This window comes from Parus major, chromosome Z (genome assembly GCF_001522545.3).
Source record: "Parus major isolate Abel chromosome Z, Parus_major1.1, whole genome shotgun sequence".
Taxonomy (NCBI): domain Eukaryota; kingdom Metazoa; phylum Chordata; class Aves; order Passeriformes; family Paridae; genus Parus; species Parus major.
The window spans coordinates 24,915,903-24,942,454 of record NC_031799.1 but is presented as its reverse complement, the minus strand read 5'-3'; the positions used below and the strand labels follow the sequence as shown (position 1 = coordinate 24,942,454).

General features: G+C 39.3%; 1 long non-coding RNA gene across 2 annotated transcripts; it reads left to right on the top strand.

Moving 5' to 3' along the window:
* The first annotated feature begins 7,894 nt into the window (after positions 1–7,894).
* Positions 7,895–24,669, top strand: LOC107198159. Of its 2 annotated transcripts, XR_001518866.3 has the most exons (6): positions 7,897–9,332; positions 16,039–16,368; positions 16,973–17,115; positions 17,441–17,508; positions 17,609–17,781; positions 20,701–24,669. It is a non-coding gene; the product is annotated as an uncharacterized LOC107198159 (long non-coding RNA). The 2 variants fall into 2 exon arrangements; XR_001518865.3 differs by having other exon boundaries at positions 7,895–9,332; positions 16,973–17,508.
* The last annotated feature ends 1,883 nt before the right edge of the window (positions 24,670–26,552 follow it).

The following is a 26,552-nucleotide window of genomic DNA, read 5'->3' as shown; positions in this document are numbered from 1 at the left end:
GATGAGTGAATAGTGAGCTTTTGGGTAAGGATCAGATGACAGACGAGGACAGGGATGCTTCAGTGGTTATCTGCTACATCCTGCCTGATAAAGATGGTGTGAATGCACACACAAACACAGGTGAGGCATTCTTGAAGCAGCTGGAGAATGTCACAGACTCAAGTTCCTGTCTGGGCCTTAGTCACCCTAATGGAAGGACAGCATAGCTGGACACAATCAGCCTAGGAGATTTCTGGAATGTACTGAGGGTGTTATCTTGGTGCACGTGACAGAGGAACAGGTAAAGGAAGGTGCCCTCTTGGACCTGTGACTCATAAATGTACAACAGTTGCTGATAGTCTAAAGGGCAGCATTGCTTGCTGCAGTAACAGTGATTCTTTTGGAGTCAAGAGTGTGAAGTTTAAGATCCTGAGAGAAGTAATCTAGATCCAAAACTTCAGAAGAGTAGGTTTTGGTATGTTCAGAGACAAGTTCCTGTAGGAAACTACCCTGGAAGGAGAATGTCTGGGATGATCTGGTTGATTTTTAGAGGCAATGTTCTCAGGGCACCAGAATGATCTGTCTCAATGTGTATAAAGTCTAGCAGGCTGGCAAAGGGCCATAATGAATACAGAGCTCATGACTGAGCTCAAACACAAAAAAGAAGGTGGGAGCAGGGTAGACTACTGAGAAGGAATGCAAAGACATTGCCTGTACATTCAGAAATTAAGTCAGGGAAAACAAAGCTTAGTTGAATTTGAAAGTAGCAAAGAATGTGAAGGATGGCAAGAAAGGTCTTTTCTGAGGATATTGGCAGCAAAATAAAGTATGAGGAGAATCTGGCCCTACTGGTCAGATAGACAGGGGAACTGGTGACAAGTGACAGGGAGAAGACTAAAGCACTCTGCCTTTTTGCCACCAAGCTTGTCAGAGGAAAAGAGGCTGAAAGAAATGGTTTTGCTCAGCCTTAAGAAAAGCAGGCTTAGAGAAAACCTTATTTCTGTCTACAGTATCCTGATCAGATGTCAAAGAGATGGTGGAGCTACACTATTCTCAGAAATGTATGATGATAAGATTGGGCACAATGGCCACAAGTTGAAACTTGGGACATTTTGGTCAGGTACTGACAAAAAAGAAATTATCATGAGGGAGATCAAATAATGAAAGAATTTACCCAAAGAGGATGTAAAATCTGTATTCTTGGAGGCCTTCAAGACTCACCTGGAGCCTGGACAAGGCCCTAAGAAACTTAACCTGATAAGACCTGCTCTGAGCTGTGATTTGGAGGTCCATTCAAACTGAATTGTTCTGTTATACACCTGAATGATCTACTCACAATCCGGTCTTGTGAGAAACAAAGATTTAATATTCCCAGAACACCATGATGTAGCTGTCTTCTACATAATTTTACAGAAGAGCTTCTCTTTTTAGTCTCTTTGATACTAAGACTGGTGATTACCTATGCTGTCCCCAATGCTCACTTGAGACGTGAGGGTTATGAGTTACAATGGAAGTTCTGGACTCAAACCTGGAATCTCTGTTACCCCTTTTCTATACAGAATATAGCAGTGCAAATTCCCAAATCATGACAACCATGTGCTTTACAAATAGTCATGATAATAGCTAGTCTGGCTAAATCCATTTCAAGGGCGTGTATGCTTGCAGGAGCCAGCCCCTGTATCCAGTCCAGCACCTGGTCCAGAAAAGAAATTGCCATCTTGGTTTACATGAAGGTGTTTTTTTTCAAGGTTTTTATTCTAGATAGTCTGTAAGTTAGACTATTTGTGTCGTTTCCTAAGTGGTAAGCTAGTCCTTGTTTTCAGTTTCTATGCAGTTGAGGGAAGTTTGTGGAGTCTCACTCCTGCTGAGCTGTGTGTGGTGCTTGAAGAGAGATTAGCGCTTTAATCATATCCAGAAAAAACTGCAACATCAAAATGAGATATAAAATCACCACTCTTGTGGCTGTTAGGCAATTCAGGCTAGCAAATTATCCCATTTACTTTAGGAACTGGACATGTCTTGTAGTAGGAGACTTGGTAGCACCAACGGAAGATTTTAGAAAAGAATATTGGAAAAGATAACTTAATAATAACACTTGAAACAGCTGAGTAAGAATTCCCATAGTTTAACCCCAGGCAGAAGTCAAGCACCACACAGCTGCTCACTCACTCACCCTCCAGAGAGAACAAGGAGAGAATTGGAAGGGTCAAAGCTGGAGAACTCATGGGCTGAGAAAAAGTTTAATAGGTTTAAATGTTTAAAAGTTTAATTGGAAAGGCAAGGCACACAAGCAAAGCAAAACAAGGAATCCACTCACTGCTTCTCATGGGTGTGCAATACTATAGCAGTTCTCTAGGAAAGCAGGGCCCCATCATGCAAAATGGTTACTGGGGAAGGCAAATTCCATCCCTCCAGGTGTGCCCCCACTCCTCCTTCTTGTCCCCATTTCATACACTGAGCTTGGTGCCACATGGTCTGGAATCTCCCTTTGGTCAGTTTGGGTCACCTGTCCTGGCTCTGTCTCCTCCCAGCCTCACAAGCACCCCCAGTCCCCTCACCAGTGTGGCAGTACCAAAAGCAGAAAAGGCCTTGGCTCTGTGCAAACCCTGCTCAGCAATAACAAAAACATCTCTGTGCTATCAACCCTGTATTCAGCACAAATCCAAAACACAAAATCCATGTCAGTCACTGAGAAGAAAATAATTCTACCTCAACCCAAACCAACACACCAAGTAACAACTCCCTTGCAATTATTGCATCCATAAGTACTTACAAGTGCTCTAACAATTCTTTCAGCTTTACGACAGTAAATGAATCTTGCCCTGGATGGCAAGATTTTAACAATTTTTTTTTTGTTGTTGCTGACTTCAGTGTTAGAAGGAGAGGTCCTGCAGTCCTTTCAGCCACCATGTGCTGCAGAACTGGAGACAGAGAATCCAGCATCCCTTATTAGAACAGAATCTGTTCACAAATTCACTTTACATAATTAAAGAAGTCCTAAGTTTATGCTTAAACATGAGCAAAATAGTTTGGGAAACTTCTCATCCTCCTTCTCTAGAATGCCATCACTTGGGAGGGGTAAAGGGAAGGGAGGAATAAAAAGGAGAAATAAAAGGCAGAGACATTGTTGAGAACTTCTTCTTTATGTTTGAAGCTTTATCAGTTCTCACATCAGAATGACAGAAAAAGAGAACTGTGATGGAGAATGGATGATACATCTACAGAATTGCCATAGTGGTTAGGGACTTTCAGGGGAAATTCAGACCACAAAATTTACTCTTCTGCACTTTTACTACCCTTTGGAATGGGTTTAAGATTTGTGAGTATTGGCAAATAAAAGCTTTGAAAACTTTCTCACAAAACGCTAAGAAAAGCATATGCTTGAATTTATGAAAGAACCTGAAGTGTCTGTTACCTTAGTGCAGCTCTTTATGGACAGTCACACAGATGAAAACACAAGCATGTCAAATTTCAGGCCTGAGAGTTTTCATCACATGCAGCTTTGCATGGGCTCAACTGGACTGAAAGGCATTTCTTCTTTGAGTTGTCATGTATCTTTCTTTTGTGCATTTACAGACAAACTAGATTCCTACCTTGAAGAATGTGATGGGAAAAGTCTGGTACCTTGTAATATTTACATTACCAAAAACAGTTTTAGATTTTTACTTTTTTTACATGTGTCTGTAACTGTCTTAGTGACACCTCTATTTTGGGTTGATTTTTTTTTTTTTTTTATTTCTTACAAACAAAGCACTGAACTATAGAGTAACTTACAATGGGAGAGTTTTCCGGAAGGTCACCCTGTCCCATCCCCATTACATATCGGCAGAGACTAGCATGAAACATCATCAGAGAATGGAAATAAAAACCCATCCCTGTGCAATTGTAGCCATGTGCAAGTAGCTCCATTTTTTTCCAGTGAAATCAACCTTGTTCTTTAATTTTTTATACCTTTTAATAAACACTTAACTGTCTTGCTTGTACATTTCTCTTCAAACAGGTAGCTCCTGTTCTTGCCTACTCCTAAAATGACTTGGAGTATTTTAAGTATGGGCTGAGAACCACTCCAAATTAGGGCTTGTAATAGTAACTAACTTTTACTGTTTTGTCCCTGAGTTAGGGTGCCTAAAATATCCTGTGATCTCCAGAGAGTGGAGTGAAGAGCTGTTCATGCACTGACAGGTGATTTTTGGTAGCTCACTGCCACTCCATTCTGTTCTACCTACGGACTATTTCTTACCTACTGGGTAGATATAATCAGTCACCTTCTGCTACAGGTGAATCTCTACAAAAAATAGTACACAGTAAGTCCCATATACTTCATTAATGTTCTTTTTATATTTACACTATTATTTGAAAATATCTTTTCCTTAGGGTCAGAGTATATGTACAACTTCCTGAACCAATACTTCCCATGTCCATCATCTAATGGAATATTTACATAGTTAACCACTTTTTCTTTAAAAACCCTTTTCTAGGGGTTGGAGTGTCCATGGTGTTTTTCCCAAGGATATTTGTCTGATGAGCTTTTTCCAGATCCCGATGACATATCTAGAAATAGCCAGATCAAGAAAAGGCTTTTCACACTGCCAAAATAGCTGCAATAAAAAGCAATATTTCAGTATGCCTCTGATTATTCCTGTGTGAGAGTATGTTACAAGGCTTATAAATAATATTGATCTTGCTGCGCTGTCTCTTCTCTTTCACCCAGGTTTGGATGTCCAAACAACAAGCTGCTTTCTTTCCCAATCTGAGCGGTCAGATGTTTGCTCCAGTCCCAAGGTGACATGTCAGTGTGTTTCTTTTCTTTTGTACTCATATATAAAGCCAGGTGTGATTTTTTGTTTTTCCTCCCTTGTGCTGTTTGGTCCTATTCCTGCCCTATAGCTTAGTAAGAGGTCTAAAACTGTGTTCCATTTGCCAATTATCATGCATGTTTTGTTCACCTACATGCTTAAAAGCTGAAAGTCTTCCTGTTAGCTGCAGAGAATAATTTACACGTGTGGTTTTTGTCTTTCAGATATTCAAGGTCATTTCTATAAATAGTGAGGCAGACCATTAGTGTGTGTTTTGAGCAAGACTGCTCCTGTAATTAGTCTAGACATTTATGCAGGCAGCCTAGGAGTGGCAAGTTAGAGTCATACTGTTCTGTTCTACTGTTAGGTTTCTTAATTTTATTCTTAAAATTGCACGCTCAGAAAGGAGATCCATGAAAACAGGGTGTTGGGGGAGAGGAAACAAGAGCTGCTTCTCCATGGCATAAGAAAAGCACATCACTGTGTGTGTACTTCAGTAGAGCTGTCCTGGCTGCAGTCACAATTCCTGGTATGAATCAGGGCAAATAAAAGAAATAAGGAAGGGTAATAGCAAATCATCTGGTTTGTATTTATGCCAAAAATGTTTCCCATTTCTTTCAGCACCCATGATACCCTACTAAATAGCCCAGTATACTTCCAATAAATATACACATCTAAAAGGAAACACATTGAAAAATATTGTAATGATGAATAATAGAATCAGATCTTCTCTGCCATACCTTAGAAAATTTCCTGTAAATAGCATGAGAGACTGGCATCTCTCTCTGTTTCTGAGTGCAAGACAAGGTGTATTCTCAAAATGATGCTATGACCATAACCAAAAACTCATGGGAGAACTGAAATATGTTCCTTAGAAACATCTGAGGTAATTTAGCCATCCTGATTCCTGAGCTTCTAGCCAGAAACACCAAGGGTCTAAGAAATATTAATATAAAGGGATTATTCCATGTATTTTATGTACAAATATGTACTTAAAGCCAAAATGTTGATATTTGCCTCAGTTTTAAAGAGACCATCCCTGGAAATTTAGGAACAGAATTTCAGATGCTGTTTCACATGGGTTTTCTGTGCTGCTTGGTAGTTCAGAAAATTGAACAAGGTAAGGTGTCCCAGAAAGAGGCACTTCAGACTGGATGCCTTCCTTAAAATTGTTGTTGGCAGTTTTGGCTGGCAGCTATATGGTATCTTGGTGACTTCCTTATGTGAAATTAATTCAAAGCTCTTGGCAGTCAAGTCACTCTAAGTGTACTTAACCAGGGTGGTTTACTTCACAAGATGTTCCTTGTGCCAGAATTATATGTGTGTAAGGATGATGGGAAGCAGTGTGATCTTGTATTTTTCCTACATGCCTTGTAAATTCAAAGATCCTGAAACCTTGACAATAAATCTTGAAATTTCCATAAAACATACATTATCTAGAAATAGAGCTAATTTTGTATTACAGTATCTCAGATGACTTCATTCAAATACAAGAAGCACCTGAAGTTTTGTAGAAGCTCAGGAAAATATAAAAGTCAGACCCACTGGTGTAAATTACTGTGTGCCACTTAATTTCAGCTCTGACTGCTTCTGCTGTAAGAGAATTTTTCACTGGGTTCCAACACCAAGCATCCAATCTGTAAACCTTGTAAATTTGTTTAAAAGGCCAGCTCAGCAAATGCTATTGTTTAAACAATAAGTAGAAACTTAATACATGAAAAATGCTTCCTGTTTCTCTAAATGACCTTGAGGGGACAAATGAAAGTATAAAACTGAGAATATCAGACATTCTTTAAAACAGTCTTTTTGAGTAGAGACAAATTCAGTCCAGAAGCATAGAAGAATCCACAGCAGATTTTCAATTTATTGCACAAACCTAATTTTGGCCTGGTCTAATCGTCTAATCTCACTTATTTTCCTTACAATGTGAGTCAATAAATACTTTTTTTTTTTTTTTAAGATTCATGCCTCATCATTGGCAAGGTTATTTTGGTATGCCCTGACCTTCAGGGAAGCAGTTCTCCCTGTATTGATCTTTATCTCCGCACACAGATTTGTCTCTCTCTATGGGGACAGTATTATCACTCAGCAACGCCTCCTGCTTTGCCAGGTCAGAGAAGAGGCAGAGACTTTTACCTTTGCTACAGAGGGATCTTTCTTCATGCATTTCACAACTGCAGCTGCTGCTACTGGTAAATGCAGCCATTCTTAATTATTTCTTGTTCCTTTACATATATGGACTAAACTGAGACTCTGAATTCACCATTTTTACAGCAAAACAATGGTAAAGATGTCTTGCTACATTTGGGCTCATCTATGTCTTTTTCTGCAAAGCTAGGGTGAGACTAATTAAGCTTACTGATGGATTCAAATGTTTGAAAACTAGTAAGGCCAAAGGGCTTTCTGAGAAAAAAAAATGTTCTGCTTGCATACTCTGCTGAAGCCAGCTGGTGCTTTGTGCACTTCCTCTCCTTAATGATGAATGTGACACTGCTCTTCTGGCATAGAACATCTTTTTGTCTGCGTAAACTTTACACTGTGGTCGTAGGCCATAAATTTTGGCAGCCTGGACAGAAACTGGGCAAATCCACAGAATGGTATTTTGCTGTTTCATGGGACCGAGTAATTGCATGTGCATTTTGAAATATGGTAAATGAAATAATGTGAGATCAGCTCACAGTATTACAAAGCATTTACATCTGGAATCAGACCTGGCAATACAGATATCATCATCATGCTGAATCAGCAACAGCAGAAGGCAAGACAGCAAGAAGTTTTTGGGCAATGAAAAAAGAGCTGTATCTCACATGTACCTCTATGTCACATGCAGAGTGGCCAGTTAGAGCATACTATATCTGCACAGGAGAAACTTTCTTCAGCTGGGGACCCAGAGAGCAAGTGCTAGTTATACTGGTTATTCCACAGAACAAAATCTGTTTGCACAGTGAAAAAAACTAAACCAAGACAACCTACCCCCCTAAAAAATAAAAAAAACAACAAACCAAAACCAAAAAACAGACCAAACAAAAAACCCCAAACAACAAACAAACAAACAAAAACAACCCCCCAAAACCAGACCAAACAAAAAACCCCAACAAATAAACAAACATACCAAAAAACAAACAAACAAAAATAAGCCCCACAAAAACATAACAAAACAACTAGGAAACAATGTTTCATCTGGGCAATAGTTACTTAAAATTTACTGTGTCTATTGTATGACATATAAATAAGATTAATTCTTTACCTACTTTAGATGTAAGGAGGAATGTATTTAATATTTCTGATGTGTTAGAAGAACAACTGCAAGTTTTTCATTGACCCAGTAAGCATGGCTTGCCTAAGTCCAATTACTTGCCATATTGTAGGTGATGTATTGTATTTGCACAGCTTGGTTTTTTGGTAGCAGGTGGGCTACAGAGGTGGCTTCTGTGAGAAGCTGCCAGAAGCTTCCACCATATCAAGCAGAGCCAATCCCTGGTCAGTCCGAAGATAGACATGTTGCTCGCCAAATCTGAAATGGTGGTAAAGCCTCTGTGATAACATATTCAAGAAGAAATCAAAACCAAAGTTATTGTGCAGTTGTAATTGCAGCCAGATAAGAGCAGAGTGAGAAGATGTGAGAACAACCACCCTGTGGACACCAGGGCCTGTGAGGAAGGAGGGGCAGGAGATGTTCCAGGTGCCGAGATTCCCCTGCAGCCCATGGTGAGACAGCCCATGGTGAGACAGCCCTGCCCCTGCAGCCCGTGGAGATCCATGGGGAATGCAGAGATCCATCTGCAGCCCATGGAGGACCCCATGCTGGAGCAGGTGGATGCCTGAGAGGAGGCTGTGACCCCATGGGAGACCCATGGAGAGAGGGGCCCTGCTCCCAGGCTGGAGCAGCCTGTCCTTGGAGGACTGCACCCCGTGGAAGTGTGAGCCACAGCACTCAAGTGTGAGCTGCAGCACTCTGGGGAGGACTGCTGCCTTCTTCACACTGCAGAAGTTCATGGAGATCTGTCTCCCGTGGGAGGGGACCCCACGGTGCAGCAGGGGAAGGACTCCTCTCCCTGAGCAGTGGGAGAAGCCACAGGTCCTGAGCTGACCTAACCCCTGTTCCCTGCCTCTGTGCCACTGGGGGAGGAGATGGAGGTGGGAAGCAGGGAGGGGTGGGGGAAAGGTGTTTTTAAGGGTTTCTTTTACTTCTCATTGTCCTGCTCTGATATTTTTTAGTAATGAATTCACTTCACATCTCTAAGGTGAGCCAGTTTTCCCTGTGATGGTATTTGGTGGGGGATCTTTCCCAGTCCCTTATCTCAACCCATGAACCCTGTGTTAAATTTTCTCTCCTCTGGACAATTTGCAGAGGGGAGTGAGTGAGCAGCTTTGGTGGGTGCCTGGCACCAGTGTCAACCCACAAGAGGTATTTTCACCATGATTCTTCTCTCTGTTCTACAGGTGCTGTTATGGATACTTTGCAGGTAAATACGCACTTTGGCTTGTATTGCATACCTGCTGAATTCTGTACTTCATTTTCTGACAGAACAGGCATCTACTGGCTACAATAAACCTGTAAGTATTTAGAAGATGGTCTGCTTAAACCCCACTTCTGCTTTTTTAACTTCAGGGGATTGTGACCTTAGTTTCAGGTATCAGAAGACAGAACATTAAGGAAACATGTTCATGTGTAAAAGCTTTTGTCCAAAAAAGACAAAATTAATTGTCTTACTGTGACTCTGATAAAATAAAAATATACCCTCTATCATTTAGAGCATAAGATGTTTACACTAAAGAACGTAATAAACTGTTATTCCAGCAAAGTGATTGCATTTTTTGAATCATTTCAAGCAGTAATGGAAATACAGAATAATGCTAGAAATAATTTATATATGGTTTTAAAGATGCCCTAGAGGTTATAGTGACTTTCATCCATCCACCTCTACCCATAAAAGAGCAATTAGAAGAATTTTATGATTAAAGATATTTACTCCTCTTGACTCACAGTACACACATTACCAAAATGCTAAATAAAAAAATAAAGTAAAAAAAAAAAAATAATCCCATCATATGTACTAAACATGATGGGGTTTTCTGTTCTGAATATATGTTACACTGTTTTGTATTGGTGCCCCAAGTTGGATGTTCATGATTCTCAGCAGCAAGGAGTCAAATATTATGTGAGCAATATTTTACCATGAAAAACTCCTGAAATGTCTGAAAAATGCTCACATGCTGTACAAATATATTCAGTGAACAAAACTGAAACTTGTCTTCACTAAACTCAAATTCAGAAAGTCAGAGTTCCCTGTTCTTGAAACTTGTCTCTCCAGCAGGACTAAAATAGACCTTCATACATCACCTTAGTTACAAAAGTTTCATCACTGAAGGAATTATGTCCTTAATGCTCTCCCCAAGGCTCTATATCATTGTATGAAAATGGGGTTTTTTCCAACATATTTAGGATGCTCAACTATGAAGGCTGGTATCATATGAAATCTGCAGCTTGTCCAGAGAGGTACTAATGTTCTCCCTCACATTTGCTACAGGGGTGACTAGAGGTGCTTTAGACTCCACGTTAAACCTAAAAAATCTTAACCATTCCAATAGCTGTTTTCTACTCATACTTTAAAAACAAAGTTTTTGGAACCTGTACTCTTAAAATTATTCCTATGTTGCATGTGATTGGAGGGAATGTGGTTTCCCTGAGAATAAGCATCTGTGCAATATAAATAGTCATCCTTAAGAGGCAAGCTGACACCAAGACACGTTGACAACTCCGTGCTAAGTCATTTATTATTAATGCAGTTTTCCAATGTACATTAATGTAATTTCCTTTACAAGGTACCCACTGTGGATCGTCTTACTTTTCCTATATGGGAGAACAATAGCAGGAAGGAGAAATATGCGCGCATTATTTAAACTGAGGAAGGGACAGGTGCAAAATTAAGTGATTTTTAGCTGAGTAGCACAAAACCTTTATACAAATTCAAATGGGAACTACTTAGATATGTGTTAATAAGGGATCTGCAAGAACTGATGTCATACAATGATGACACAGGAGCTAGAATTCTTTTGCTGCAAAGTTCAAGGAAGTAGAACATCCTGAGAAAGGATGCAATGGAGGTTTGTTAGAGCACATCAGTCATTCATGAGGTCGCATGGATGTTGGACATAATGCACAACAATGTAAACTTTTGCAAATCTGTGTTGGTCTCCTACATTATAGAGATTTGTAAAGAAATAAATGGACCATCCATACTGTTTGATGTGTTTTACCACAACAACTATGAAAAAAATAATAATTATTATATTATATAAAAACAATACCATTAAATACTATTATATTTCTATATAATAAATGTATAGTAATAAATTAATGTACTTATATAATGAATATATAATAATATAATATTTCATAATTATATTTAATAATTATCTGATAATTATATTATTATAGGTTGGTGGTAGTAGTAGCAGTAGTAGTAGTAGTAGTATTGGGTATTCATAAAAATACTTGAAATATTTATTTAAATAATTGCAACAAAAGTTTCAATAGTGGTTTGCAAGCAGACATTTTATTAGAAGTGCCTTGGGGCATTACAAAAAGGGTACATAAAGGTCATCAGTTCTATCTTTACTTTTAAAGGGCATGACTTAATTTTCAGCTAGGTTCTAGGGATTCAACACACCTAGCCGCAGCCAACAGATTGCACATATTTTCTGGCTAAACTGGTCTTTGGCAGAAAACTAGATTTTTTAATGAATGTTTTCCCCAAGTACATTCTGTCTTCCATGAAGAAAAATTAACCCTTGTTTTAACCAAAAAATGGAATTCCTATAAATCAGTAAAGGTTTTCATTGTGGTTGAAGTTTACTCTATTGTAGCTGAAATGAAAGACCTCTTTTTTGAACAGTGTATTTGCAAACTGTTGTCTATCAGCAATGATTAAACAGATTCTTCTATCACATATCTTTGCAAGTGCAAAAAAATTTCTTTCCAGAAGAGAACACACAGTGCCTTCCCAGAGGCTTCAGGCAGCCAGGGAACCTGGCCAGTAAAGAAAAATAGCATTCCGACTGAAAAAATATATTTCATATGCATGTTGTGCCAACTAGCAGGAGCCATAAAATAGTACAGGTCTCCTTCCATGAGCTCCTGTGCTTCCATTTACCCTTTTCACATGACTTTTGAGATTTCAGACAGTACTGTGTCAATGGACAACAGAAACCAGAAGTTTTAACTGCATGTAAATATCAGGGTAAAAACTAGAAATGAAATTAAAAGAAATAGGTGAAAATCAAGAAATCAAAATAAATCAAAATGACCAGCTCAAATGTCCCTGCTCCCAAACCTACTCACTCCTATAATGAGATAGCTGCACCACACTTTGCAAAGCTTTTGACATGATCTCCAGTAGTGTCCTAGCACCCAAGGTGCTGGTGAGCTAGAGATTGGATATGCAGATGGTCAAGTATGTGGAAAAGTAGCGCGATTGCAGGACTCCAGGGTTGTGTGACCATGAGTACAGACAGTGCTGTCTGGTTCCTCACTGTGTCACCTCGGGGAACCTATACGAGACCTGTCTGCTAAATGTCTCTGTTAATGATTGGAAGTTCACTCACAGTAAGCCTGCCAGTGATATCAAGCCAGGGGATGGCACATATGCCAGGGGGCATACAGAGAGGAGGCTGAAATTTTTGAGGGTCTGTAGAAATGATGTGTCAGGAGCCTCAGAGAGTTTAACAAGGACAAGTCCAACGTCCTGGGGCAACACTACAGAGAAGGAGATGAGTGGCTAGGAGTCATCTTTGATAGAGCCAAAGCCACCCCCTTCATGGAAGTTCACAGTGACAGAACTGGAGGAGCAGGAACAAATCAGAACACATGAATAAGAAACTCTTTTCATTGGAGAATTTCCACTGCATTGGAACAGATTTCCTTGATATGGTGTTTTCATCCCTGGGAGGTAGTCAAAACTCAACTGACACCTTCAGCCACCTGATCTGGTTGGATCCATTCTGAGCAAGATATTGGACTAGATGACCCCCAGAGGTCCCTTCCAACCTCACTTAACCTGTGATTCTCCAACTCCATAAATATTATGTTCTTTTCAGACAACAAATCTATTTTCCTTTGTCAGTCAGACAACTGGTAGTTTCCATGGCAACAAGGGGAATTCCTATATCTCAATTTTTCCCACTTGTTAGATTAATTAACATAGTTTAGGAAGACCTAAGTGAAGGTGAAGAAATTCCTGATTACCACAGGATTATCTTTTATTTCACCATGCTGTTTCTTTATCAGATGGGGATTTTGGAAGACGATGTTCAGCAAATTGTCTGCACAAGGCTGTTAGTGCCAGTAAAATGCGTGGAGAGATATTTTATCATCTGCTTATTGCACAAAAGTAGTTAGAGAAAAGGAAACTACTCATCTCTTTTACTGGAGTTTCATTAACAGCCTCTCATGTAAGAAAAACTCATCATAAAATTATTATTCCTGGTTTATACCATAAAAAAGGCAATGGAGTTATATTCCTGAATTTAAAGGTATTATTAAGAACCAGCAAATAGTTCAATGTTTTGCATTACTTGCTTTGGAAAGGAGCAATTAGTTTCCATATATCCACTGAAATCCCTTATTCTGTTTCTCTGATTTTTGTTGTTTTTCAGGTAATTTAGAAACATACTCAGTTTCAGCAGTGTTTGCAGTGCTGTAAAACTAAGTATTTTTGCTATTTACCTTAATAGTTCTCGGATTGCATCCCAAATTGTTACAAAAAGGGAAACATCAGCTATATTTACAATGTCAAGAAAGACAACTTTTTTTTCCTTAAGCTTTCATCTTGTTTGCTCCCTTAAAAGCACTAAAAATGAATAGAAAAGAATTTCCTGGGGAAAACCCTGAAACACTTAGATAAAATAGAAGGAAATGACAGTGAAAGAGAATGACAGACCTGTGTGTCATGGATGGGGGTGGGAGACTCCAAATTATGAAGCAGAGGGTAAGAAGAAAAGTCTTTCTTCATAGTCAGTGGCTAAAATGTCATGACATTATTAATCATTTGTATAGGACAAGAAATGTGCATGGCTCTGTGCTGTGAAAGATAAACAAATAGAAGGATCTGTCATGGGTTTACATTTTAAAGGAAGGGGAAAAGTCAAAGGAACACAGTACTGTACATGTAACCATCACAGCTTTCAAGTCTTAGAGAACAGTTAAGTTTTTATAAGGTCAGGAGTAGCTACGATTGAAAATTGCTTTCTGAGTAACTTCTGTCCAAAAAAGTTGTTTCAAATCAACCTGTTTCTCTCCTGCAAAGTTGTACTGGCTTCAGTGAAAATTTCTGCAGTCAGAAAGTTTTTTAATTCAGAAAAGCTTCAGACTGCGTTTTGGAATCTATTCTGAAAAAAGAAAATATTACTTGATGTAATTGTATTACATAAGTAGCATAAATTGTACTTATAGATGTTTCTGGGCACTGATTAGAAACATCAGTAGCTCTTTATTTGTAGCATATTGTGTGACTTAGATTTGCATTATACTGAAACATTTTGTGGATAAGAAGTTGGTATATTTGCTGCAAACTTTTATCCAGGTAAGCTGGGTGCTCACTAAGAGTCTCCTTATACAACCAGCAGAGAATATATTATGTGTGTCTGTTTTCTCTGAGGATGAATCACAGGAACAGATTTGGAGGCTAAGACAATTACTGCCATCCATTTGCTGAAAGGGAATCTTAGAATAGTTTGAGCTCAAAAAGCATTTTTCTGAGGCAATGTTTCAATTTACTCTTCAGTTACACTAATGATTTCAGCTGGCTTTAGGACCAACACACCAGCTTGCTCTTTTCCCTGTGTTGAATTCAATAACTCTCCTGTTTGATTCCTAGACTGGGCTAGCTAGGGATATGCCACACTTCCAAGCAGCCAAACATTTTCTAAATCACAGTGGTTTTGACTCTCAGCTAATAGCCATTGCTGCTAAGAGCAATATTGGCAGAGAGGTTGCATTGTTATACCTTCTGGTTTGTGTATCATCAGCTGGAGTAATTTTTCAGAACAATGCTGAATGCTTATTACATACTGCTTCAAGTATGTCAGTATATATTAATGTTACACTGAGCAGACATTTCATTTCAGAGGAGTCAGAGAGGTTTAGATGCAAAAGATGACACTCAAAGATGTGAAACATAATTTTAAAGCACCTAAGGCAAGTTGCATTTAAGCTTGTTGTGTACTCTTTTTAAGAATCAATTTTTTATCTAATTTAGTTTGTATTTAAAGGGAATTTAATCAAGTCCTGTTCACAGTACTGTAGCATTTGACTATCTAAATCTATAAGAATTCTCCTCTTTACATATGTACTTGTATATAGTTAATATTCATCTCCTCAATGGCCACCTTGCGAGTTGAACTCCTGCATACATAAATTTGTTTTCTTTTAACAAATACAATACTTCCAGGCTAAAAGATGCTAGTAACTATCAGGGTTCATAATTTGACATATTGGTGGTTCTCAGACCTCAGTATAACTGTCTAGAAGACTCTCATATAAATCTCACTAAGAAAATTATCAGATACCCTTTCTGTTTAGCAAGAGATGGAACAGTAGAAACTGCTATCCAAGTCACAGCAAGATTCTGAAGAAAACCTGGTCTGTACCAGTCAAAAAGCTTTTGTTGAGACATTCTGCAGACAGATGACTGGTTGAGACCAGATCATGAGGTGTGAGTGTGACACAAATTTTAAAAAAATGCAGTCAAAAAAGAGCCAGAATGAGCCAAGGAAGTACCAGCAGGATGGATGGTCCTGGAAAAGATCCAGAGTGGGAGAGAGAGTTCTAATTTTGGACAGAATGCTGGCTTAAAACAGATTTGATTTTCGGAACAAAGAAACTGCCTCCTGTTGCTTGTCCCTACTGTATTCAAAGAGAGAGAATTTTGTGTACTTTCTTTGTAAACAGAGTGCAACACACACCCCAAGTTGCAAACTTTCCAGATTTAGCATGTTTTATGTAAAGTCTCTTGGCAGAAAGCAGATATATGCACCTCAGGGTACTTGATGTTTGATTCAAATCTACTGCTTTTCTAAAATCCACTGCCTTTCTCAAACTCTCCTCCTCCGCTTTTTTTTACACAGTTACAAGTGAGTGTTTATCCTAGGCAGAAAAATGTAGGCAACTCAAGGATCTAAATGGAACTTGTTTTTTTCTCCATGCATACTGTGCATTGACATAAATAACAGAACACGTCATTCTATCTTTCTCTCCGTGCAGTGCTCCCTGGTGACGTCAAGCACGCCTCCAGAAAGGCATAGAATCATAGAATCTATATTGGAAAAGACCTTTAAGATCATCCAGTCATAACACTGCCAAGTCCATCACTAAAATGAGTGCCTCAGTACTATGTCTACATATATTTTAAACACCTCCACGGGCAGTGACTCAACTACTTCCTGTGCAGACTCATCTATACTTGACAATCCTTTCTGTGAAGAAATTTTTCATAATATCCAATCTCAACCTTCCCTGGAGCAACCTGAGTACTTCTTCTTTTATTCTATTATTTGGAAGAAGAAGCTACATCTGGCTACAGCCTTCTTTCAGGTAATTACAGAGAGTAATAATGTTCTCCAGAGCTTCCTTTTCTCCAGTTTAAGCAGCCCCAGCTTCCCCAACCACTCTTTATAGGACTTGTGCTCCAGACCTTTCAACAGCTTTATTGACCTTCTCTGGACACGCTCCATCGTCTCAACATTTTCCTTGTCATGAACGGCCAAAAACTGAACACAGGATTCGAGGTGTGGCTTCACCAGTGCCAAGTACAAGGGGCACAATCCCTGCCCTGCTCCTGCTGGCCACACTATTGCTGGCACAGGCCAGGATGCCATTGGCCTCCTTGGCCACCTGGGCACTGCTGGCTCCTGTTCAGCTGCTGTCACCAGCACCCCCAGGGCCTTTTCCTCTGGGCAGCTTTCCAGCCACTCTGCCCCAGCCTGTGGCACTGCCTGGGGCTGTTGTGACCCGAGGGCAGGACCCAGCTCTGGGCCTTGTTGAACCTCACAGCACGGCCTTGGCCCATGATCCAGCCTGTCCAGATCTCTCTGCAGAGCCTGCCTGCCCTCCAGCAGATCAACACTCCCACACAGCTTGGTGTTGTCTGTGAGCCGACTGAGGAGATTGGCTAACAGAGTCTTCATTCCTGTTGAAGCTTCCTAGGTGCTGGCCTGGGCTGTTTTAAGCCAGTGTGGACCCACATCCTACTGTGCAACTTTGTGAGAATGTACCTTGCCTTCATTCACCTCTGACTTTTCTGGGAAACTGGTAGAAACTAGTGGAAATGATCAGCAAGAGGTAAAAGATTCTTACGGGGTCTTGACTCAAAAATGTCACAGTCACAGTGATGAAGCAGCTTAGAGGGAAAATTATTCTGACAAAAGTATTATATTCTTCTATGAATACTCTTAGTTCATTCCTGTTGTGGATTTCGTATCTCTCTCTGGCTTAGGCAAATAGAGAGTACACTACAGAGCCTATAATCGGGTATTACAGACTTAAAATTATTCTAATTTCTTTAAACTCTTTCTGATCAGTGACTTTAATTTCCAATTGCTCAACTGAATAGTTAAAAATATAAGTGTTAGGGTATAGGCTGTATTGGTTTTTTTTCTTGTTTCAGTTGGAGACTAAAATAAAGGCTCCCCATTTCTTTCCTGTTGCTGTTCTAAGCTTCTCCTTCCCCTTCAGGTAAGGCCCTAAGGAGACCTTTATTCGAACACATGGTTTATATTAATGTCATGATGTTCTTAGATGGAACAGATACTCCTTCTAACTTGCTGTTCTCCAGGAAGAATACTGTATATCAGCTCAAGTGACAAGACCAGTGAAACCCATTCATGAAACCCACTGCAGACTTTTCTTTAATTGGATTAGGAGCTTCCATGAGGACAGAGAAGAAGAGGAAGAAAGTGATCTCGTATAACCAATTTAACCAACAAGTGATGAAGCCCTTCCTACTAGGTTAGTATTCCTAGCCAGCAGGATAAATGTAATCAAACTCTGCAGTGGCACCTTGAATTCCTGTTTTGATTACCACCTTTCATGGTCCAAACTTCCCCAGGGATTTGCAAGTCACAAATTTACATTTGAATATGGAGTAAGTACTTCTCTAGGAGCTGTAACAGTGATTTTCTACTGCAAGAACTCATTTTTGTCTTTTCTGGTTTGCCATGGGTAATGATAGTTTTTTCTGCTGGCTAGCACAATAAAGCTGAAGTAAACCCCTGGGTCGAGACTCATATTTTATAGGGTCAAATAGTTCTTTATCTAGCTCAGCATCTTTGACTGCAGTGTTGCTCAGGCAGAAGAAGAAGGAAGTTTGCATGTCAGGAAGATTGCTTCCTATTGCAGCATGAATAGCCTAACTGGTAGCAAGTTGGCTGTATGCCATTAAAAATTGAACAGCCAAGTCAAACTGGGTCAGGTTTGCACTATACCAGGGTAATGCTGTGTAGTCAGATACCAGCAAAGGAGCATTTTCAGATCAGAGTCTGCTCAGCCATGGGAGAAGGAAGAGAGGGCAAAGGAAACTTGGCTGTCAGAAACCTTATTTTATCTTCTCTTGTAAATACACAACTGGCAGCTGGTCAGGCATTCAAAGTTGAAAGGTCTACTGGCACCTGTTTTAGGTACATCCCTTCCTCAGTAATGGGCTGAAAATGTAAGCTGCAGACAGCAGCCTCAACTGAGAGCTAAAAGCATTTTCCATCTGAGCTGTGGGCTGGGCTATATTGTCTTGTAAGTTCTGCCTGCATGCCTTGCCTAAGGACAAACAGCTCAGGTCGGTATCATCATTGCCATTGGATGAGGTGACCACAGCTCTGGATATTAGGCCCAATCTGCTGCCCATTAAAGACAGGAGACAGACCTAAGATGCTGTTCAAGTATGCTGATTTGTGTCCATGAAGTCCTCTTTGCTCTCACATGAGTAAGAACTTGAGTTAAACTTGGCTAGTAGTAAAGCAAGTCAGTTCTGAAAGTCAATTCAGCTTTCTCATAGATCATGGTTTTAAAATTTACCCTTTAAAAAGTAACATTAATAGAATGGCTGAAGACAAGAGAATTAAATTTTCATTTAGACATTGAGAGTGTAATCCCTTCCACCACATGTATCAAGCTACTCTTGCTTTCTTACACAGTGAACCGTAACACACTGGAGCAGCATGCAGTTTTGCTCTATATTTGGTCTTATAGTCTGACTAACATAACCGCCTACGGCTTCCCACTTGTTAAGAGGATGTGCCAGTAGCAGCTGCCTAGATTACAGAATAACCAAAGGGAAGATAGAGCAGAAGGGGAAAAAAGATTGTTAGAAAAGATAGCTCTTGGCACTTGAGGGAAGTGATGCTATTCCCCCTCTCACAAAGGAGAGCTCCATAACAACTAAATGTATACCCAAAAAGAACATTATTCAGGTTGTAAAGTCAAACACAAAAATGCTAGCAGAAATAAAGGTTTGAGGAGATGGGCAAGAAATTGGTTAAAATTTCTATGTCAGTATGAAAAACATGAGAGCTCACACACTCAGTGAGGGAGATCAGTCAGTCACCTTGCTGAGGAAGCAGCAAGATGGAGAGAGGCATTCAGGAGGGCTGAAGAGAAGAACTGCTGTTTCCCCAGAGCTTGGAGCTAAAGCTGAGGGTGTGGTATGTTTGTTTTACACATGTTGGAAAGCCATAACAGTAAAATGAGAAATGGAGCACAAGGAATGGATATCCTTGTCAGATGGTTGCTGAAGGTGTTGAGAAAGGCTTGTAGCCTGCAGTGGTGAAGGACCTGAGAAAATGGAGGTAGAGCTTATTGAAGGGAGGAGCTAGAAGAAGTGAAATACACAGCTGTGTCTCGGTTATGACTGCATTTTTCTCCCCTGATTGAGCTATGGGGCTGGTTTTCAGCCTAATTTTCTGCTCCTGAGTGTATTCATGCTCTCCTGAAAGGGACCTTTCCTAAAATAATTCCAGCGACTGTACAGAGTGGGTCTAATCAAGACACTGCCTCTCGCATCCACTCAGTCTGAGATTTATGGGAGAAATTACAAGTGCTGACTCATGGTAGTCATGGCATACAGATGTAGCTGTCTTTTGTACACTTTTTCAACCCTTTTTTTTTCTCTATGGCAAGGCTGACCCCAATTTTTCTGCGTGCCACAGGGCAACCCTGATCACTTTCTCCGTGGGAGCCACAGGATCTGAAGCTTGTGACCATCTGTCACAGTGGGGAAAAGCCTCACATCTCTGCCACAAACTTGACTGCAAAGGCTTATATCCCACAAGATCAAGATGAAAAGGTTTTGCTCCATAACCAGTTTGTAAAATGCAGGGAACACCTTGGCTGAAAAGGATAGGGCTACAGGGCAAGGGAGATGTGGTTCTTCTGAAGGCCTTGCCTCCCGGCATCCTCCTGTGTAACTGAATCAGAAAGTGGCAGGGGAGACTGAACTGAGAAAGTATATAGAAATATAGAAAATAAAAAATATAGAAAAGAAAAGAAAAAATGCAGAACAAGTCTTGAAAAGCCACATATTTAATTAATGGTTTGGGGGGGTTTTCAGGTTTGAATAGTGTAGGTAGGTAGGTAGGTAGCTTTCTACTTGCTGGGTCTTGTCTTTGTGTCTCCACAACATAAAGCAGCTCTAAACAAAGAAAGTTTAGGGATGTTTACTATACAGTTTGGAAGGCATTTAATATTGGTAAGATTATCTATTTTATTAATCAAATAGACCTCCAAAATGATTATGCTATCTTTCTCTGCTCCCCTCTTTTTGTATGACTGGTGGCTATTTGGGACAAGATTTTAAGGTGAAAAGTTGAAGATGCTTGAAAACAAGAAATCTAAATGAGGAAATTTTCTAATGTACAAGCAATTGCTCCTCTCCTTTAGAAAACATTGTAATTGAGGTGCTTGAGCTGCAGAAAAGAGAGTCACAGAATCACTAGGATGGAAGAGACCTTTAAGATCATCAAGTCCAACCAGAAATGGGTCTGCAGCAATTTTCTCAGAGATCATCCTGACTACTTAGAATCCTTTGTAGAAAGGTGAGTGGTGGTCTAAGCACTAGGGTCCTAAAGGGTTAAAAAGAACAAGTAAAATGAAAAAAGAATATTTTTTATTAAAACAGAGCAGAAGAATAAGAAAATGTATTTTGCTATTTTGCCACTATCTGTCAAAAACATATGCAAATAATCTTTCACTCTCCTCTGCATGCATAATAGGACCTACACAAAAATTCTCCCTACATGAAAGACTAAAAATGCACAATTAAAGTCCTAGAATAAAATAAGTAAAGTATCCAAAAGGAATGGGTAGTGGCATGGTTTCATGCTGTACAGGTATTGGATCTGCTAGTACAAGTCTACAAATCAGGTAGGAAGACCACTGACATCACTACTGAAATCAGGAATGCTAGTGCATCAGATGTTCATTAGTGAAATGGGTCCAACTATTTAAAATGTTTGTCTTACAGCTGCATTTTACAAAAGAGTGGGTTGAACAGGCAGCACAAGCATGCTTCATCCCCTTCAGAGTGAAATTAGGCAGGTTTGCTTAACCTGGGGATAATGTATTTAAAACAAAGTAGCTGCAATGTAATGGGTGACATTTGCACAATGCTCCACCATGATCCATTCTGCCAGCTAGCTGGGGGTGGTTCCTTCCACAGAGCGCTGGTAACAAACATGTATGAGCCGCTGTAGTCATGAGCAAACCCAGGCATTTCTGTCGGAAATATTCCAGTGGAAATTGTTTTGCAAGTGTCTAGTCTTGACTGTTCGTGTGAAGTCTGCCTCATAAAACCCTGAAAATTAAGCCTTCTGATAATGTTTTCAGAGTTTTAGTTACTTTCCTATGAAAGTCCTGTAAACATAAGTTGTTTATCACATTCCTTCTAAGAAATGTCTTTTGACGGACATTTCACATGACTAGTGTGCTTGGGAAGGTGGTAACTTAATTATCCAATCCCAGGTCATTGTTGAGAATCTATAAACACTGGAGTCAGAGAATAAAGAGACAGGTTTTTGTTCTGACACTGAGAATGGTCGTGTGAATCATTTAGTGTCCTTCAGCAACTCTATCCTTTTAGAACCGGCTACATAGTAGTTTAATAAAAACTCTCATTAGGGAATGACTTTTAATGCTTTCCAACAAAGTAAGTTCAAGATTCAGGCAGTGTCTGCACATGTGTTTATCATACCTATGTAATTTTTGGACCTGTCTGATCTTGGTGCTGCTCTCATGGGCCTCCAGGATAGATTGTACTAGGCACAATACTGTTTCAATTTTACTGTAACTTTCCTCACAGCCCTGTTGTTAGTTGTCATTATATTTATGTTGCTGTCTAGATTTATAACCTGATTTTGAAAAATCACCTTGGCCCTTGAAACAAATAGAAAAGCTCATAATTTGCTGTTTCTAGAAAAGTCCTATAATTTGTAGTAGAAATTCCGTAAACAATAAAGCAACTTGCAGATTTCCCCTGCAACATAACACTCTGTATCAATAAATACTCTTGTGGATTTATATCTGCTCCTTATCTTTTATAATTGTATTTTTTAAGACATATCAATGTGACACCTTCTCTGACATTTTTAGACAGTTTCAATTTCCATTAATTTCATAGTAGTCTCCACAAAGTAGAAATACCTTTCTAGATTTCACACAACCCCATCGTTGTCAGTTTTACTGCAACCCATTTTTTAGTTGGGTAATTAGTATGTTGAACGTGATTTATTCCTCAGTGATTTTCCATTCAGAAGTGTAAGGGTATATGATCGGAGAATCCCAACTCCAAAAACGCAAGCTGACGTTCTCTATTGATGTAAATTGATAGAGGTCTTTTGCATAAAATGTGCCCACTACAAGAAATATGTCAGTGCAGGAAATAATTCAGTGAAGGGAAAGTCTGGCTTTACCCAAATTAAATACACTTCTCTGATGGGATAGATGTATTTTATCAAAAAGGGTAATTGAAATGATAGGACACCAGAAGACTTATTCATAATGTATCTGTTCTCTGTTCAGTTCTCTGAACAGATCTCTGTTTCATTACAGGCAATCATTAGGAAAATTTATGCTATATGATTCATCATATAACATACACCATCATATTGCACATTATCATATATAGAAGCAGCATTAGCAGCGTGTTTCATCATTTGCAAATGCTGAAATTACTGACATCCTGCATGTGTTTTTAGACCAGACTTTTGCTACATGAGCCTAAGAGTGTATTAATGGGACAAATTTGATAAGAGGTTGTGTATTAAATTGGCTGTCTCCATACCTTTAGATACTCTGAGCCTTTCAACATGTCACTACTGTCTCAGAAATGCCCCCCTGGGAGCATTTGAGAGTCTCTCTCTTCTACTTAATTTCTGATTGAAAATGTAAGTGAAAACTTAAGTGAACATGGCTCAGCTTTGAATTAAGTTTGTGAAAAATACTAAACATATATATCTCTAAATCCTATTTTTGTGACTGAGAAAGGAGAAGCTTTGAGATTCACTGATACTGAATGGGAATGCACATGGGAATGAGCTAGATCACTCTCCAACACATCCTCATCCTCCTCATTTAGAGGTAGTCTATAATCCTTATAGTAGTTGTTACCTACCATCAAAGCATCCGGGAAAACAAAAGAAAACAGGGAAGAAATTCTGGGGAGTTTTTTAGCCTCCTGCATGTATTTCTAGAGTTTGCCTAAGCCTTCCTCCACTTCTTAAGGAATATACCTCTCAGAATTAGAAACAAAATATCTATCTTTGTTACTGAGTTGTCTTTATGGCAAACATTCCTGTTGCTTTCTCTATGCTTAAGAAGTTTGAAGTGCTCTCTGTGAAGTCTGATGATGCCAATTCAATCAGGATCTCATTCAAACAAACAAATTCAAGAGTTTAATTAAAATCTAAAAGTGACCCTTTCCTTTAGAAAAAGTAACATTTAATAATAAGTCTCTTATTCTAGTCTTCTGCTTATTCCTTAGGCTATAATGGTATATCTGCTTTCTTGACTTCAGTCTTACAGTACTTCTGGTTGCTTTTTCCTCTTTTTTTACATGTTGCAGTTCTTTGAAAAGTCTCTATAAAAACCTTTCTCTTTTAGCTTATATGAAGCCCAGCTGACAAATACTGGAATCACTCCAGAGCATTTTTTTATGTCCCCTGTGTAGTCTGTAATAATAAAATGATCTCTCTGGCAGTTCTTCTGTTCTTGCCTTCCAACTAGTCCTCCATCACTGATTTCACCTCCCCTTTACAAGAACCACTCTTCAGTGGTGCTCAGTGAAGAATGACCTTGTCAGACCAAACCCATGCATTTGCCATATAAAATACTTAGTATGCCAAGAACTCCACATCCACTTCAATACAAAGTACAGCAGCTTCTCCAGTACATATTTATTTGCTTAAATTAATACAATACATCATGCATGCTTTTACTATTGAGATAGAAAGCTGGAAATGAAAGATTCACAAATAAAGTTGGTTCACTTCATGAGCAGTGGCTTTAAATAGGAACTCGATGTTCTAAGTGAAATAAATATGCAACACAGTATTTGCAAAATCTGTTAGGAGTACAAAATGTTAGCTCTGTTACATCTTGTTCAGCTAAGCAGACATGACATTTTCAAAACTGTTAATTATTAAAACTTCTAGGAATAATAAATACAGTACTTATATTACCTCTTAACTGTACACTCAAAACAGCAGAGTCCAGCAGCACCATATGAAGAAAGAAGTCAAAGAATAGGTAGTAGACAAACACAGAATTGTAAAAACATGGGGTGCAGTAGCATTACTTGGTCTTTCCAGTATCTTTTTTTACAGGAAACAGCACAGGATAAACTTTAATTATGATATTATTGTAAATTATTTTACGCTTTGAGTTTCTGAACACAGAGCACATGTCTTTGCTGTCACAAACTGAAGGCTGTCTGTCAGCCAGAAAACCTCAGTTTCACAAGGAGACAGCTGAGTCCTTGTGGTCAGACTGAAAACACCTTGTTCCAAGGTCACTTACAACTTTGCTTTCCCTGTAAATATGTTGCCTATCTTCACCCTTAAACTTTACTAGCCCAGGTTTTGGCTTTTCCTCCACCTCCTCTGTACTCCAAAGTGTCTTGCAGAACTCTTCCTGCTACCCTTAACATCAGAAAAGCCTCAACTTAACAAACCACATGCCTTCACTTGCTCAGATACATTGTGGTAGGGCAAATTTATATTTTCTCAGCCTGACTTCTGGAAGCATCTCAGCCATGCAAGTTTGTAGTCACTCTTATTTGCTGTAATGCTCTCCAAAAGGATGAAACAAGGCTGCATAAACAATGCAGGGAAATGGTATAGATGTGCTGTTATACAGAGGTGGTGGAGACTGGGCTTTAGTTTCATATGTCCCCATAAATTGAAGACCCAAATAACAATGAATAATAGTAAGATAAATACTTTTTTTTCCACAACATAGCTAAAAGACGATAGATAAACTCACATTAGGAGTGAGAAAAAGAAGAAAATATCCCCCAATGTCCAGGACACAGGTAATGTCTCTATTGGACTTCTGAGCCTCTACACAAGGCAAAATAAGGAAGCTAATCCCTTGAAAATTACAAATGGGAAATAGCTTCATAATGAGAGCAAATTTCTATAAAGCATTTTCAAAGCTATTAAAAAGCAAAGGCTGTTACTGTCTGTTCTCAAAGTGGTGCCAATGTAAATAGTGTGAAAATAACTTATGTTTGAAAAGCAAGGTGCTTCACAATGAAGGCTGTTATTTCACTTTTAATTTGTCTCTTGAGGCCTCTTTGTAACATGTATCTTAGACCTATTTGCATTATGTTCTACTGTAGGGAGGACTGTCATCTTCTAGTCACTTCGCTTGGGTCACTTGGCACTGTCTTCTTACCTCACTAATAATTTTGTTTGTAATTTCTCCTATTGACAGTTTACAGTTTTAAATGAGTTTTTTTTAACTATTTCAAAATGAATTAGACTTCTGTGTTTTAGAATTAGCTTAGTATGGCTTTGTGACTGGGCAGGATCTCGAAGTCTCATTGTGAAGAAATATTCTGCTTTCTATGAAAACGCAACAAAAAGGGGTTCATATTATGAATTACTTGCAAATAGTATTACCATTCTCGGACTCTTTTCCATCTGTCTGTATGTGGTTGTCAGGTGCTTCTGCTCCACTGAGAACTGCAACTGTAGAAATGGTTAAAGGGACTGCAGTGAGTGTGGTTGAAAGAATTTGGATTAACTGTTTAGACAACCCAGAACTGTCTGCAGTGATTTCCTTTCCTAAGGACACATCTGGCACATGCTCTTACAAGGTGAGTGAGGAAACTCTGGACTGCATGCTTCCAGCAGATGTGGTTTTTGCAGTGACAGAATCACATAAACACAGAAGAATTTAGGTAAGAAAAGACTTCTAAAATCATTAAGTCCAACCTTTGACCAATCTCCACCTGGTCAGCTAGACTAAGTGCCACATCCAGTCATTTCTTGAACACCTCCAAGGATGCTGTGTGGCTTGTTGTCCTTCTCTGGACATGCCCCAGCACTTCAATGTCTTTGTTAGAGTGAAGGATCCAAAACTGAACACAGGATTTGAGATGCAGCCTCACCAGTGCCCGCTACACAGGCACAATCCCTGCCCTGCTCCTGCTGGCCACACTATTGCTGGCACAGGCCAGAATGCCATTGGCCTCCTTGGCCACCTGGGCACTGCTGGCTCCTGTTCAGCCGCTG